Below are 6,767 nucleotides of genomic sequence, written 5' to 3'. Positions count from 1 at the left end.
ATGATGAAATAATGGAAAATAACAAGGTGAAAGAATATGAGAAATTGGGCAAAATAAAGTGATAAAAAGTGGTATGTTTAGCCGATATGTCAAGGAGTACAAAAAGTCACTAAAGTATACCTAAATATACCCTACCTGACCCTGAGCCTATGTTAGAAGCTAAGAAAGTCCTATCGTGATCCTAAGAGTTGTATGGAGAACTTAAAGCAGTGAAAATAAGGACAAGCTTATGGCAATATGCATAAATGAGTTGTGAATTTGTTATGAGAGTGAGTGTTCAAGTGAGGACATTAGTTGCAATACCGGAAATATTAGCACCTCGGTGAGAAATTGAAGAGGATAGGTGTCAGTGCGTGGTGAGTCTGTGTCATGGTCTGATCCCACATAATTCAAGCCTAATAGTGATAACATGCATAAATATGATGAGACTGATCGGGATTGATAGCCAAATGATTGCGAAAGCTAAAACATGGATAATATTGTACAAAGACTTTGTAGTGAGTCATAGTGCGTCGCTTGAGGACAAACAACGAATTTAAGTTGAGGGTGTTGATATACCGTGGTGTCACGGTATATTTAATGCTTTTTCCTTATGTTTAGTGTGTGTCCAAAAGCCTTTTTGTATTGATTTTTATGTAAGTTTCTCTTTATTTGCAGGAAATCTGTCTAAAGATGAACGCGGAAGTTTTTTGAGCAAGAAATGCAGAAAAGTTACCACCTACGGAGCTTTTGACGGCCCATCGAGCCAGTGACGGTCCGTAGGTGGCACCGTAGTGAAGCTGCTGAAGGAAGAAGGGGAAGTCTGACCAAGTGTGGGATTACAAAGTTCATGATGGACCGTCATAGCCACGATGGTCCATCCTGCCGGTTCGTCGTGATGATCAGAGAGTAGTCCCAGTACCCAAATTCCAAGAAGTCTAAGTGTTATGGAACGGAGACCCTCGACGGACCGTCGTGCTTGGAACGGTCCGTCATACCTGTTCTTCAAGGGTAATGAAGAAAGCAGATGAAGAAGTTGTGAAGTGTAGGATGACGGAGGCCATGACGGCCCGTCGTGACCACGACGGCCCGTCGCGAGGTCCGTCGACTTGGACGCGTTTTGACATATTTCCATTAATTAGAGTCCTTCTTTTATTAGGTTTTTATTTTTTTATAAATAGTTGAAAATACCTCGTTTTTGGGGTTAGACTCTTTGTTATTTTAGACTCTTTGTTTGGAGACTCTTGGATATTCAACTTTTGATTTATTGAAGGATTAATTTCAGTAATTGTTACACTTTTTCTGGAATTAATTGTTGGTGATTTTGTTGATTAATCAAGTGAACTTCTGGATTTTATCTTTCTCATTGAAGTAAGTACATGAATTCTTATATTACATATTTGAATATTGTGATTATGACTATGGGTAACTAAACTCCATAACTAGGGTTGTGGGAACCATGGGCGAATAATGAGGTAAAATCTAACTAAAATAACAATTCTAGAATAGTGTCTTGCATGTATTGATAATTCTTTCGTTTAGAAGTCTTTTTAACGGATGGCCAACGTTAGAACTCGCCTTAATGCTACTTGCCAGACCAAGGAGGTAGATAATAGGAAAAGAATTATCAACATAGATTTAGTGTATACTATCTAATAGGCTAGTATTGATTGGTACGAGGTAATAACTTAGTCAAATATCGAATACGATGCTTAATATGAAGTAAAGATAAGGGTTAGTATAGCAACACACGTAACCGGACCAAGGTGCGGAGTGAAATTTTCTACATGCCGGACCAAGGATTTAGAAATACATAACTTATCACTTTGCATGCAAGATACTAGGAAAGAATTGTTATAGTTAGAATTATCAAGTTAGGAACCTGTGGGGAACACTTAAAATATAGTTACATTGATTAATCGATTAAACTCCAAGATTTGAACCTGTTAGTTGTTTACTTCAACTAAGCTAATTATTTTCATAAATTTAGATATAAAAACCCCCCTTTATTGTCTTTTATTTTCTAAGGAAATAATTGAGTGAACAATAGTAATAATAGATTAAAGTTAAGTCTAAACTATTTTCTTCGTGGGAAGGATCCCAACCTCATTAGTTGGGTTATTTACTTGACAAGACCGCTTTACTTCTTATTCGAGAAGTAAGTCTGAGCGTATCACAACCGATTCCTTATGATGTGAACTTTCTCCAAAGTCTATAAATCAAATGGGGACCAAGATGTGAAGGCTTACCCAGTTCAAACCATCCAATAGGAGACCTACACCTCCTATCATACCAGGCTTCATATGGAGCCATGGAGATGGATGAATGAAAAATATTGTTGTAAGAAAACTCCACCAAATGCAAATGCTTGTCCAAATTTCCCTTGAAATAAATAATACAATTACTAAGCATATATTCAAGGGTTTGAATAATATGCTCCGCTTGACCATCCGTTTGGGGATGAAAAGCTGTACTTAACTTTTCCTTAGTACCCAACCCTTCTTGGAATTGTCACATCCAGGTTTACCCCCCAGACGTAATCGGCATCGTTATCCTTTTGAAGGAATAAGACTAGCCTCTTAGTTTCATGTCATTACATTCATAGGTTGAAAAGTGCAGAAAAATTTAAAACTTTTATTATCACTACTTCGAGGTTACATAGACCTATACATACATATAATATATATATTCATATCGAGTATACATTAACCCTTCATATAGGAAGGTTATATAGCCTTCTACTTTTATTGCACATACATATAAAAGAATATGTAATAAAGACTCAATGATTGTCTCATCTCATACCATCTAAACGAATATAACAATGTGGGCATGTCCCATACATCAATCCAACAAGACCATGTATAGGCCGTACTAAAGTACAATATTCAATTAACAAGGATGGGAATAATAGATTCGATAAGCTCATAAAAAATCTAAATCTAGAGGATGGCATTTCCCTTGAGAGTTGAGGACCTACCCTACTTGGATGAAAGGAAGAAACCAAGTCTTCAACAATGATGCATCCCAAAACTCTATAACGATCAGAACCTAAAATGTTTGGAGAAAAGGGAAGAAAACGCGATTATTACTCCACATATACTAAGTATGAGATATTATGCACATACACAAGCAAATTATGCAAAAAGTGGCCTTTAGTTAATTCATGCATTTTACTTCTTTAAGAACTTATGCACAACCCATAGTTAAAGAAGTCAAATGTATATCAACACGCTTGAACCCATAACATCGTATACTCTTATCACCAAGTAATATCATCACAAGCATGAACAAAAGAAATCACATAAATAGCAAAGTAAGGTAGACAAATCATAAATTTGCATAGGGTCCACAAGTGCAATGACCAAGCAAAACCTCATAACCCTACTCAATCAAGTCACCCAACAAGAACTACAATTAGTATCATACTTCACACAATACAACCTCATAAATTCATAAATTGAAATCTTTAGTAATTAAAACCATTAAGACCATTTGTATATTCATAAGCATCATAATTGTCATATAAAAATATTTACATTTAACACCATTCATATACATAATATTAACTTCCCCAAAACTCCCATTAACGCAAACTAGTGCAAGGCATAGGTAGAGTCTCATACCCCTACCTAGGCTAAATCAAACACCTCAAGTAACTTAGGTAATCTATACTTCATTCTATCATTTTAGTTTAGGAAACACCCGCTTTAACCGACATAGAGAACATGAGCTGAATGTGGAATCCGGTGCCATAAGAACTTACACCAATGGAAGGTGGTCTAATGGCCAAGGTAGAACCCCATATAAACATAGCTTTCTAGGTGGATCCACTAGATACTATCCTGTGGTGGCAACATAGTTTATGAGACCTCGATCGACGGACCGTTATTTTAACGACGGTTAGTGCTGCACATCCGTAAGTCCGGTCAGAGACAGGTGCAGGCGAGGCTTTTCTCCAATTTTCTAAGTGTGGGATGATGGTGGCATCGATGCCCCGTCGATCCACACATGGACCGTAGCCTGCACCCCCGCACTCCGTCGATGATTCCATAAACTGTGAAGGTGAATGGACCTTCTCCACTAGCCTAAGTGTGTGATGACGATGGCATCGACGCCCTGTCGATCCACACACGGGCCGTCGTCTGTCCCGTCGTTGCACACTGCCAGGTAGTGCTGTATCAAACTACAGGGGTCCTCCTCAAGGTCCCTTGGTTGGACCTTAGGGAGTCGTACCCAGACATTTCAACCACAAAACAACTCAACCACCTATCAGCTACTTTTCCACCTACGTCTGTACAATTCCGACTCCTAATACATAGTCAACTAGACTAAGACATACTATCATCCCTTTGAACCAACTTCCCGGACGTTTTGGTTCTTAAATCTCCTAAATGACCTATATTCATTAAAAATGGACTTACAAACAGTGTTTAGACTTTGTAACCCCTATGTTAGACTTTACAATGAGTCTTGGATTTTTAAGGTGTTACATTATTCCCCCTTAGGAACATTCCTCCCCGAATGACACTAAAATTCTTTTGAAGGGAAGAATAGACCCAAGACTAGCAGCCCAACCAATCAACAATATCAAATCTACATAAATCATGTCATTTAAACAAGGCAAATATCAAAACTCATATTACCACACATAAGGCTAAAAACACTTCATCATGAGGCATTTTCTTTTCACAACACTTATGAGCTCAACATACATTACATGAGTCAATTAGCACAAAGTTAAACTTAATAACATGCTACCTATCATTTCATGAAGACTCACCATATCAAAATCCACAACATAACTCAAAACAAGCAAAGAGCAAAATTATCTAATTATATAATTAAAAAGAATGCCTAATGAGCAAGATTTCACACAAAAATCAAGAAACCACATATCCTTGTCATAATTATATAATTAAAAAGAATGGCTAACCTTAATTCTCAAAAAGATGAGGATAACGGTACTTCATAACGGACTCGGCATCCCATGTAGCACGCTCAACTAAGTGATTTCTCCATAACACTTTTACGGATACAACCTCTTTATTCCTTAACGTCACGACTTGAGTATCAAGAATTTAAACCGGAACTTCCTCATAAGAGAGGTTATCCTTGATACCAAGACCCTCAATAGAAAGAATGGACTCAGGATCACCGATACACTTTTTAAACATAGAAATATGGAAAACCCAATGAACCGAAGCCAATTCAATAGGAAGTTTAAATTCATAGGTAATCTTACCAACCCTTCGCAAGATTTCATAGGGACCCACATAACGAGGACTTAATTCCCCTTTCTTGCCAAATCTAACCACCCCTTTCATTGGTGACATTTTCAAATGCAGCTTATCACCTTCTTCAAACTCAAAATCCCTTTTCCTAAGATCGGCATAAGATTTTTGATGACTATAGGCCGTTTGCAACTGGTTCCTTATGATATGAACATTTTCCAAAGTCTTATAAATCAACTGGGACCAAGAAGCGATGGATCACCTACTTTAAACCATCCAATAGGAGACCTACACTTCCTACCATACAAGGCTTCATAGGGAGCCATGGAAATGAATGAATGAAAACTATTGTTGTAGGCAAACTCCACCAAAGGTATGTGTCTATCCCAACTACCTTTAAAATCAATGATGCACGCCCTAAGCGTAACTTCAAGGGTTTGTATCATACACTTTGCTTGACCATTAGTTTGGGGATTGAAAACGGTGCTCAACTTCACCGTAGTACCCAACCCTTTTGGAACGACCTCCAAAATCTAGATGTGAATTGTGCGCCCCGATCCGATATGATGGATAACGGAATGCCATGGAGGCACAAAATATCATCTAGGAAGATTCTTGCATAATCCTCCGCCAAATATGAAGAGTTGACGAGAATAAAGCGAGCGGACTTAGTCAATCGATCCACAACCACCCATATGGAATCATAGGACTTTTCGGTCCGATGAACCTACTACAAAGTTCATATTGATGTCTTCCCACTTTCAAGTACGAATATAGATCTCTTGTAGTAAGCCACCCGGATTTAGGTGTTCGGCCTTTACTTGTTGGCAATTCGGACACTTAGCGACAAATTCCGTTTTACCTTTTAAGACCTTCCCACCAATATATTTCCCTTAGGTCATGGTACTTTTTGGTCGACCCCGGATGAATTGAGTAGCGGGACCCATGTGCTTCTTCAAGATCCGATCCCTCAACCCATTCTACATGGGAACAAATAGACTTTCTCGGTAGCGTAACACACCATCCCCCCCCCCCAAGGAGAATGATTCATTCTACTTGCCAAGAACCGATTCTTTCAATTCCATTAAGACTAAGTCAAGGTGTTGTTTGGACTTCACCTCAACCACTAAAGATGACTTGTAGTTATGATGAACTATGGCACCCCCGTTTGGAGAACTCTCCAACCTCACCCCCCACCTAGCCAACCTATGTACTTCCCTTGCTAGGTCCTTTTTGGCTTCATCAACATGGAATACACTGCCCTTAGTCATCCGACTTAGGGCATCTGCAACTACATTAGCCTTGCCGGGGTGATAAAGGACACTCATATAATAATCTTTCAAGAACTCAAGCCACCTTATTTGTTGGAGATTCAACTCCTTTTGGGTAAACACATATTGAAGACTCTTATGATCGGTAAAAAAAGCAACATGAACCCCATACAGGTAATGCCTGCAAATTTTCAAAGCAAACACAACAACCGCTAATTCAAGGTTATGAGTGGGGTAATTTCTTTCATGTACCTTTAGTTGCCTAGAGGCATAATCTATCACC

Source organism: Solanum pennellii, chromosome 1 (genome assembly GCF_001406875.1).
Source record: "Solanum pennellii chromosome 1, SPENNV200".
In the NCBI taxonomy this organism is placed as follows: Eukaryota; Viridiplantae; Streptophyta; class Magnoliopsida; order Solanales; family Solanaceae; genus Solanum; species Solanum pennellii.
Note: the sequence above shows the minus strand (reverse complement) of the source record.